This window comes from Bidens hawaiensis, unplaced genomic scaffold, assembly GCF_021521415.1.
Source record: "Bidens hawaiensis isolate Kalapana, Puna unplaced genomic scaffold, B.hawaiensis_p1.1 tig00002273_1, whole genome shotgun sequence".
NCBI classification, from domain to species: Eukaryota; Viridiplantae; Streptophyta; class Magnoliopsida; order Asterales; family Asteraceae; genus Bidens; species Bidens hawaiensis.
This window is the reverse complement of record NW_027491121.1, coordinates 3,130,568-3,141,456: the sequence shown is the minus strand read 5'-3', so window position 1 is coordinate 3,141,456 and position 10,889 is coordinate 3,130,568. Positions and strand designations below refer to the sequence as shown.

The 10,889-nt window shown below is 35.5% G+C and overlaps 1 pseudogene across 1 annotated transcript; it reads right to left on the bottom strand.

Moving 5' to 3' along the window:
* Nucleotides 1-5,726: 5,726 nt before the first annotated feature.
* Nucleotides 5,727-10,021, bottom strand: LOC143614602 (protein HOTHEAD-like; annotated as a pseudogene). Its single transcript, XR_013150312.1, has 5 exons — nt 9,597-10,021; nt 7,613-8,254; nt 7,115-7,494; nt 6,084-6,555; nt 5,727-5,979 (listed from the first exon to the last, which is right to left on the bottom strand). The product of XR_013150312.1 is annotated as a protein HOTHEAD-like (transcript).
* Nucleotides 10,022-10,889: the final 868 nt, after the last annotated feature.

Here is a 10,889-nt window from a genome sequence, read left to right as displayed (position 1 = left end):
TTCTCTTTCCGCTCTCATTTTCAGTAACAACCATGATCTTTATGTCATTTGCTGGTTTTGTTGGGCTGGTACATTCTCAGGCAAGGTGTCCAGTTTTATTGTATTTGTAACAACGAAGCTGATCACGGTCAAACCCAATGCTCTTGTTGTTGGAGTTTTTGAAGCTGTTTCTCCCATATTTCTTCATGAATTTGGTTGCTTCATGAACTGTCATGGCCATATGATACTTGATAACTGATGTCCATTTTCTCAAGGTCTTTATCATTTATGTCAGGTACATCTACTTGTTGAAATGATGGAGGTAGCGGGTTTCCTTACAACAGTTTTTCATGACTTGCCATAAAGGCGTGGAAGAGAGCAGTATGAGAATCATCAAAATCAGTGGGCTGACTTGAACTAGTAGGCTTGCTAATTGCTGGTTTGCTTATGCCATGTGTCTTGAAATCTTGCTCAACTGCTTTATCAATGGCATTCTAGAATGGATGGAGCTTGTTGGTGAATGTTGACTTGCTGAGGAGGATGTTTTGAGGGCTTGGTTGGTGGTGGATTGGGCATTATACAACTTTACACCATCAACTGAGTGAACTGTTGGGTGAGATTGGCTAAGAAAGGCATAACTAATGCTTGGACCCGTAGCAATCCCAACTTGATTTAGAGAGCTCACATGGTTGTTCAAGCCTGTCATCCATCTCAAACGAATTGATAGTAGAGATCAAATCATGAAGTGATAGAATTTGCAGATTTGTAGTTCACTTGATGGTAATGACACTGTTATTCCAAGTGTAGGGCAGTGAATTTAGCAGTTTGTAATTAATCTCAGACGGATCATTGTTAATTCCAACACTTCTCATTTTGGTGATTAACTCTTCAAATCTCCCAATGAGATTTCCGCAGATTCCCATTGAACATGGTTGAACATGTTGAATTCTCCCTTTAACATCTCCTTTCGACTGTTTCTCATTTCTAAGTTTCCTTCAAATTTTCTCAACTAGAGAATCCCAAAGTCCTTTGGCAGATGTTTCTTCTCTCAGAGTTTGAGCAATATCAGCAGACAAACAAATACTAAGGATTCCATAAGCCTTTTGGTCCTCTTTAATCAGTTTCTTATCCTCATCCCCATAGGTTTCAACGGGAGTAACAACCTGTCCATTAGGGGTTAAGGTTACAGGCTTATGGGGTCCTTGTTCAATGGATCGAAGGAGAGTAGTATCAGTCATTCTAATATAATTCTTTAACCTCCATTTGAAATCATCAAAGTTGTTTTCAAAAGACATCAACTTTGGAGGTTTTGTAGTGGTTCCAGCATCATTCTCCAACATCATGTAGCTTTTCAACATCTCGGGATCGTTTGCCATCTTCTTAAACAAGTCTGGAATGCAACGGTACCTGTCCAGAAGCTCTAAGTATGAACGGATCGAATATGTTTTGAATCGAATCGAATGATAAACAGATCGAATGAATTAATCGAATTGAATTGAAAAAGAAATTGAATCGAATAGAAACTCAATTCGATTGGTTTTCAGACTTGATTCGATTGGTTTATAGATTTTATTGGGTTATAAACTCTATTCGAATGGTTTCTAACTCGATTCGATTGGAATTTCCAGAAAATACAATTTTCACTTTATGCGCAGTTTTTCAGAAAAGCACACCTTTGCCAAATATGGAAACTCGATTAATCTACCAAGAAACCCGATGAACACTTGTAGCTCTTCAAAAACTTTCAAGCTTAAACAAACAATCTTCTTAAATCCAAATACTTTCAAGAACACACTTCTTCACAACCCAAAAGCTTCAAACAACACTTAATTCAAGCTTGTACACTCAACTATAATAACAAGTGAACTCGAAAGCCCACTTTAACACTTGAACACAAGTCTTAAACATATAAACAAGACCAAAATCCAAGGTTGTGACCCAATAACTACAACTAGTAGAGCTGAAAGCTCTGATACTAATTGTAGGTCCTAATAACGGATCGAACAACTAATAGCTAGCAGAAATCGCTAGAGATCTCGGATCTTGTTTATGTCTGGTTGTTACCCGAAATGGAAAGAAAGAGGGAGCAGGGAGAACGTTGGTGAGATGTGGATAAGATTATTTTCAAAAGGTTGTGTTTAGTATGTGCATGTTTCACCTTATATAGGTGAAGACATGCCATACTAGTCTTTCCTTATAAATGCCCAATGGACTCTCAATACATGGCCTCAGACCCAAACATACATAAACAAACCGATAAGCTAACAATATACGTCGTGAATAAATTAAACAAATACAAAATAGGGCTCTACCTATCCATTCACTTTTACAGAAATTTCAAACATTCGTCATGATCTCTCTTCGTTTCTCTTGTTTTTTCAAGTACACAAAAACACACACACTAAGAGAAAAATATCCCCACACTTAGATTATTCAATTGAAAATCTTAAATAATAAAATCATATTCTACAATTATGTATAGATATATATGCACGTTATTGCATGTATAAAATATCAAATTATATATAAAAAATATCGGGATGTTACAAAGTCTAGATTGCACATGCTGTCTCGACTAATATACAAAAGTAAGTGAAGATCATTGCAATAGGATGATCAAGAACATCTTGTGTGTTGGAGATAATATTTTTCTTGCCGGGAGCAATAGGAGCGTGTTTAAGTAAGAGGGTATGATAAGATAATTGGAGTAAAGAATGCCCAATATGGAAAATTGGGATCGTAACATCGTTGTCAATGATAATAATCTCAGAACCTATGTATGGAATTGTGTCGCAAACCATTGAAACTAGTTTTATACCCGTCCGGTGGACGGGAAGTTTAAGGTCATAATGTTATAACTATCTTTCTTTACATTTTATTTTCTAACATCAAAATTTTTTTCCAGTGATCAGATTTCACTTGATATTACTTAATTTTCTCTATTTGTCACCAAATTACTATATTTCTTCATTGCGCCTTAGTCTTCTCCAGTGATCATATTTCACTTTTCGATTGAGCATTAATAAATCATAAGTCGAGCCCATCATGAAAAGTCGACCGATAAATTTCAAACGTAAAAATAACCACTAAATGCTAATGTCCACAACTAAATAAGGCCATGCATTCATGTACCATACAAACTTGAGTCGTGTTTTGAAAATAGCCTAAGTTTCCTTCACATTTATCGACCCAGCAGCATGCTCCCGGTCCAAGTTAGCAGCACCATCTAGACTAGAGGTGCACAAAACCGGTTTGAAACTCAAAACCAGTTTGGGTTGAAACCGGTTTTGTTTGGACAACAAAATTCAAAACCAGTTTATTATCGGTTTTGGTTCAAGTTAAAACCGGATTCTTGACCAGGTTACGATCGGTTTCGGTTTGGATTTTGACCGGTTTTGCCGGTTTCGGTTCGGTTAACCGGTTTGGAATTGACCGGTTTTTATTTGGTTTTGGCCAGGTCAGGACCGGGTCAAGGCGGAGGCGGTTTTAGCAGGTCCCGGTCTGTGTACGATTTTTCTGAAGAACCAAAACCTGGTTTGTACCTTAGGTTCATCCGATTTCGGGTCCGATTCGGAATCAGGTTTTTTTTCCTGCCTCTATCTTCATAACTACTCTCTTCGACCCCTTTGAATTAAGATTATTGCAACCCTATCACTTCTTTCAAATTATTCTCACTATCAATTTGGTAATGCCACAGTTATTTATCAGATATAACAATTGTCGGAATGGCAAATTGGTGACCTCAGGATTTACTCTCGGCATGTAGAACATGTGATATTGCACATTGAAACTAATAGAGTCCTAAAACACATTTGTACCCCTGTGCAGATCAACATTCATTAATTAAATCGTACTATATAATTAAATTATACACAGACGTATATATAATCGGACAGTTGATGGGTAAACGGGTCGAAAATTTTAATTTTTTGTCAAAGTTAGATCTTAAATTAACTTGCTATTTGTCGTAGTAGTTTCACTGTTGGCCTTTAGATTAGAATCCTAGACATCCTACATATATAATATGAATATGAAAATCATATCAAATTGAGATTGAATCTCAACCATTTAAAGTCGTCGTACGTTATATTAATATTCCTTTTAGAAGAGGAGGTTAAGCCTGAAATAATTTGTTTTCTTTAACAGGTACGGTTGGCATCGGGGCGGCAGATGGGTTCGGTTGTGTATTTTGGTTGCCTTGACGGGCAAATTGACCGAAACCGAAAACATTTTGGTTGTTGTCCGGAAACATTTTGGTAGAAATATTTGAGTAAAAAATATATAGAAGTGGAAGGAATAGAGGAATGTGTTAAAAAAATATGAGTTTGGTTTGTTTTTATAGTATAAATTTAATTAATATAATTTATTTTTTTTTAAATCCCAACGGCATGATGCAACGGCTCTTTTTTTATTTTTGTGCCAATTCCGCATTATACTCAAAACGTTCAAAAAAAAACCCCAAAACGGTGGGGGGGCGGTGTTCCCTGACGTTTTGGGCCAAAACGCGCCCCCATAACGTTCGACTACGGATGGTCTTAACGTTACGGTGATGTACTCTTACTCGGGCCAAGTGCGTTATTCAATGTCCTAAACAAACTTATACGTTTTAATTATAAGTGAAGGTTTGTTTCATCAATATGATCTATTAAAAGCTTTTTTGAGGTAGTTTTATGGTGATGACTCCACATGTGGAGGTATAATGATTAGGAGGAATAATACTATTATACAATATTAAGCTTCAATTACTACTAAATATTTAAGAATCACAAAAAATTATTTTATTCACCTTTTGTATGTATTAAAAAATGAATACATTATTAGTATCTTACTAATGGAAAATAAAATGCGTCATTATATCGAATGGTTGCCACATCCGGACTGTTATTAGCAGCCATATGAATATGTAGTTAGGCATGTCAAATTGTGCAGGTTCGTGTCATGATTTAGAACATGTTTGAGCTAATATGGGTTATTAACATCTTGAGTTCAAGACACAACAAGTTCAAGTCAATATTAGAGTATATACAATTTATGGCTCTATGAATCGCTAAACAAGTTATATGAGCCAATTGATATTTGTAACTGTTTAGTTATTAGCTATTAAAAGACCAGTTTGTTCCTTTTTATATTTATCAACAGGAAAATGCTACAAATTAAAGTATAAACCTTATATACAAGGAAGTATTTAGAGAGTTGTAGATACTAAATTTATTATACTTTTGTTAAATAAATAGTTAAATTGTATAGAACTTTCTTCATGTTTATTTTAAATTACACATCAAGTAGTTCTTCCTACACCTTGTAAAAACACAAGGTACTTAAACTATCAAAAAAAACACGAGGCTCACAGTTAGATGTCAATTCTTACATGTTTAAGAGATAAAATAATTTGTGAATTGACTATTGGATATAGGTGAAGGGAATGTTTGGGGGGGGGGGGGGTTTCAAATGACGACAGATGAATGTACAAATTCCGATGATCTTCTAATTAACAATTAATAATATCCAATATCTGATTAAATAGACTTTGTCTATCCTTCGACTTTAGACAATTTCTATTAACTTATTTTCGAGGACGGGAAATATTGTTGTTTGAAATTATATGTGTTTGTTAGACGATTTCAATATTTTCACCCGTGACGCCCACGGGACAATAACCTAGTTAATTATAAACCACTTCCAATTTATTACTAATTGAACATCTTCTAACAACGTCTGTTTGTTTGTGAATACACATGCATATATCCATAAGACCATATCCCCATCATCTGAAATATAAATTTAAACATCAACATTTATTCTATATAAATTTATTAATCTTGATGTTACATTATTGAAATCTAAACCAATCAGATAAATTAAATGAGAATACCACCATTAAAACTGGCAAAACAATATCAAAACGTACTATAAACACCAAATAACTCATAAGTAGATCACCAATCCGCATATGGCTTCTCCCCTGCAAGTCTTTGGCCTAGTATTGTAACTCCCATGTACCTGCACTAAATGAAAACAATATAACCAAAATGCAACAGTTAAGTTAGTTAATTAATAGAAATTGTATCAATACTATATGTTCCTATCTTTAAAATATAACGCACCTCCCAAGCATCAACAGGCTAGCTTGAGGATTAGTTCCAGGAGAATTGAGTAACGTTGATCCATCAATGACACGAAGAGAATCGACCCCAATAACCTTATAGTCATCGTCAACTACCTGTCTGATATGGCATCCACCATGATAATGCCATATAGTTCTTACAGTATCCTTGCAATGTTGTTCTAAAGAAGTACTTGTATTACCATGTGGAATCAAGTTATAGGGTAGTTTCATGTTAAGATCAAGAATATCTTGGTCAGTCATATTCGCAAACTTGTAGTTTGAAAATGCTTCTGAATCAACTGCTTTTAGAATGGTTTCGAGCCCCCCGACGCATTTCTCTAAGTCTCCGGGTTCACTAAAGTAGTTAAATGTTAATGATGGGAGGTCGGATGGATTACGAGTTTCAATCTTCAGCTCACCCTTTGATAAAGGGCCATTGATTTTTTCAAATATAAATGGGGTAGTTTCATGTTAAGATCAAGATATAGGGTAGTTTCATGTGGAATCAAGTTATATAAATGGGGTAGTTTCATGTGGAATCAAGTTATAGGGTAGTTTCATGAATCAAGTTACGAGTTTCATGAAACTCGTAATTTTATATAAATTACGAGTTTCCATTTTCAAATATAAATGGGGTAGTTTCATGTGGAATCAAGTTATAGGGTAGTTTCATGTTAAGATCAAGAATATCTTGGTCAGTCATATTCGCAAACTTGTAGTTTGAAAATGCTTCTGAATCAACTGCTTTTAGAATGGTTTCGAGCCCCCCGACGCATTTCTCTAAGTCTCCGGGTTCACTAAAGTAGTTAAATGTTAATGATGGGAGGTCGGATGGATTACGAGTTTCAATCTTCAGCTCACCCTTTGATAAAGGGCCATTGATTTTTTCAAATATAAATCCCCCATTCTGCAAGAAATATGTAACCAAATCCAATTTGTCATGAGTTATACAAATGATTTTTTATTTTATTATAGTATTAAGACATGTTCTATTTACTCGGTACATTCGAATCAATAATGATACCTTATACGTAAAGCCCTGGTAATCCGAAAGATTAGCGAAGATGAATTAAAGCCACCGGCCTCCTCGATATAGCTACCAAATGGAGTAATACCAACGACTTGGATTATAGATGGCGAAACACCAATTGGAGATGGGATGAAAAGTGAATTTTGCGGATTATCTGCCAAATCCTGACCAACAAAAGGTTGTTCAAGAACAACTCTGATGTTAAGGGCATCAAGTTGGTCTTTCGGACCAATGCCACTTAACATCGGAAGTTGTGGGCTTCCAAGAGCCCCGGCAGAAAGTATGATTTCATCTTGCTTTCTACCTTTCAGATATGCCACATGCTTTTTCCCTGACCTATCTTCGAACACTACTCCATAAGCCTTTGGTTTTGAGCTTACTATGCAAGGTTAACAAGTAAGAAATGATCAGTAATTATTTATATTGTTATAATACGACAAAAAATATTCTAGCCATGAGCTATTTGAATAGATACCACGACATGCTCTAATGCGTACCTTTATGCTTAAATAAGACTTTGTGAACATTTGCGTGTAGGAAAAGAGACAACCTTTCTGGATTCGCATATTGTAGCAGATCAGCAGCCGTATGCCGCGTTCCATTTTGGTCGAAAATAGAACCACCCTCTTTAGTACCAATGACGTGATCATAAGTATTCCCATTGTCCGGTGTGACCCCAGCTTCCAATAGACCAGCTTTTAAAGCCGATTGCCAATTGTCCAAAGGCAAATCATAAACAATACTATTTTCGACCCATTCGTAAGAATCTTCGATTAAATCTGCATCAGTTAGTTTGGCCTCGGTGTTGAACTGTTCTTCACCACGAGAGTAAAACCCAGCATTAATCGACGTGCCACCACCCAAGACAAGAGGCAGTGCATTCACAACACCTTCGACTACAAACTGTACAGATTGTGAATCTGGTGATGTGTCAAAGAAGTAGCGACCGAAATTCATTAAATTGGTGATGTTGGCATCGTTGTAAGGTGAGCCACCGCGTTCGAGTAATAAAACTGAGTAGTTGGCGGATAGAGTGGTGGCAATTGGGATTCCAGCAGTACCTCCTCCGATGACAATGTAGTCAAAGAAAGAAATCCTAGGGGCTTCTGTTGCTTCATGCATGAAGGTATAGTTTGGAGCTATATGATATAAACCAACACAAAATTAAGTTATTAATTTCTTCTTGATCTTAATAAGGTACAAATGAATTAAACTAAATGGTATTTTAAAAGAAAACATGAACACCATTGAATGTTGTATATTGCTGTCTTATTATCTAACGTGGCGATAATTCAACCAGCCATGTTCATAACGGTTGGATAGGTTTCAAAAACCGGATACGTTAAGTATGAAGATTGTGAAATAAGTAGATGATTTACTAATTGAGAGTTTGGAAGAACAAAAAATAAAATATCTTGAAATTCGAATTAATAACCAACTGGTTCAAATAGACTCAACCTGGTTAATTTTGGGTGTGCGATGGATTATTTGCACAACTCTATTCCCGATTTTGATCTTGGCAGGTTCGCTAACAAGGACACCCCCCCCTAAAGCCCAAAATGCTTTGGCGAGTGCCCTTTATAGTAAAACCGTCCAAAGTTTGGGAGAAAAGTTTGGCATGTCCTCTCGTCAAAGAGCGGTATTAGAATGTCTTCAGGCTCCTCATTCTCAAGACTTTTTGACTGTCACCCCAATCGAAGGGTTAGGCCAGCACATGTCAGCAGTGGAGTACCGAGCCATTCTTAAATATCGTTTAATGATCCCACTGTTCCCAGTTGATGAGCCATGCCCGGTCTGTCGTAAGGTTTGTTTAGATAATTTTGGTGAACACGCGATTAATTGCAAAGAACTCCCTGGGTTCAAATATAGACATGATTTGGTCAGAGATGTCCTTTGTAATGTGTTAAAACGGGCGGGAATCTCGACAAGAAAAGAGGCTCCTGTGAATTTCTTGCCGGATCCACGTGAAGGAAGGTCTACTCTCCGACCAGCGGACATTCTTGTGTTTGGATGGGCGGGGGGGAGAATGCTTGTGTGGACCTTACTGGGGTGTCCCCTCTTGTCGGGCTTAGGGACACCGGGTTTGTTGCTAGGCATGCCGTGCTAAAGGCAGAAGCAGAAAAATTACTAAGCACGAGAAGGCGTGTGTGGAGAATCAACACGCCTTCATTCCTTTTGCTTTTGACACATTTGGGTCTCTTGCCCCCGATGCTGTTGCGTTTCTAAAAAGAGTTCAGCGGGTCGTGCACAGTAACTCATCGACACCGAAGAACGATAACTTTGTTTTCAGTAGGATCGGTTTTGCCATTCAAAAGGGGGTGGCAGCGCAGCTTGTTGCCCGCTTACCTGCCTCTTTATTGTAATTGGAACTATTTTTAATATAAAGTTATCGTAACTTTCTATTACCTAGCCAGCTCCCAGTCTAGTTTGATTATGAAAAAATTCGTTTGATCGAAAAGATAGATTATACTGCATATATACCTATTTGGGCGAAACCAAAATCAAATAAGAGAAAACATATAACGACAGCAGTCGTGATCATCCTCCATGATCTATAGACCATCATGTTAAGTTGTTGCCCGACGACTAATACACTTATCAATATGTTTATCAAGAACTTGAGATTGTTTTAAGTTTCTTGTTTTGTGTGAATGTATGAATGTGCCAAGGAGATGAGATATTCAAGCTATTTATAAGAAGTTTAGATGCCAATTGTATTGCATTGGTAGGTAAAAACGTCCTGTTAACACAATGTTATCAAGCATCTCTAGAAATATAGCAAGAAAAAAAAAGGTGAAATATTTATTGAAGGTTTCAAAACTAGACAAAAGCGACCATAAAAGTGTTTGACTAACTTATTAGGAAAAGTAAAAGTAAAACTACGTAATGGTTCTAAATGACTTTTCTTAATTAATTTCAACTCTGAAAATTAGTACAACGTTTGTTTAATATGGAAGATATTTATAGGTGTACTTGGATGAATGGAGAGAGATTTATACGACCTTTTTAAGGAACAGAAATATGAGTTGAGTAATCTTATAAATTTAAACCTAAAAGCTTAATTCAACTCTAAAGTTAATCAGACTTTAGTTTTTTTTTTAATTTTTTTCGTTTTAATTTATATTTTTAGTTATTATTTTTTATAATTATTATTGAATCTTTTTAAAGTTTTTTTTTCACAACCAGTAAAGACCAGCAATCAGTGGTACCCTTCACATTTTTGTGACTCTTTTTTATTTTAACTTTTATTATAGAAATCTCAAAATATTCTTACCTTCAAAAATTTAACCTTAGTTTACTAAATAAATGATTATCATCAACGTTCAATTTTTATATGAGACAATTCTACTAAAACTAAAAACGAATAGCTCAAAAAATTATTTTCATAAACAGTGCTATACTTCTAAATGTCGGCGGTTGATGCAAAAGCATTACTGGCGAATTTTTACGGGTGCTGCTAAACGTACCCCTAACACCATTTTTACTAAATATACACCCCCTCTTAACTTATTTGATAAATTACTATTACCTCTTAACATTATTTATATACATATTAGTCCCTACAACATTTTTTTCTCTTAATAGTCTTCACTACATATATCAAATTAAAAACTATCAAGTATTACTATTAATTTATTTTTTTAGTATTAATATTGTAAATATTTATAATAATATTTTTTTAAAATTTTAATAGTATATATTTATAATATCCTTATTTACCTCTTTATATTTTACAAAATAAACCCGAAACTCGAAAACCTAAAACCCTAAACC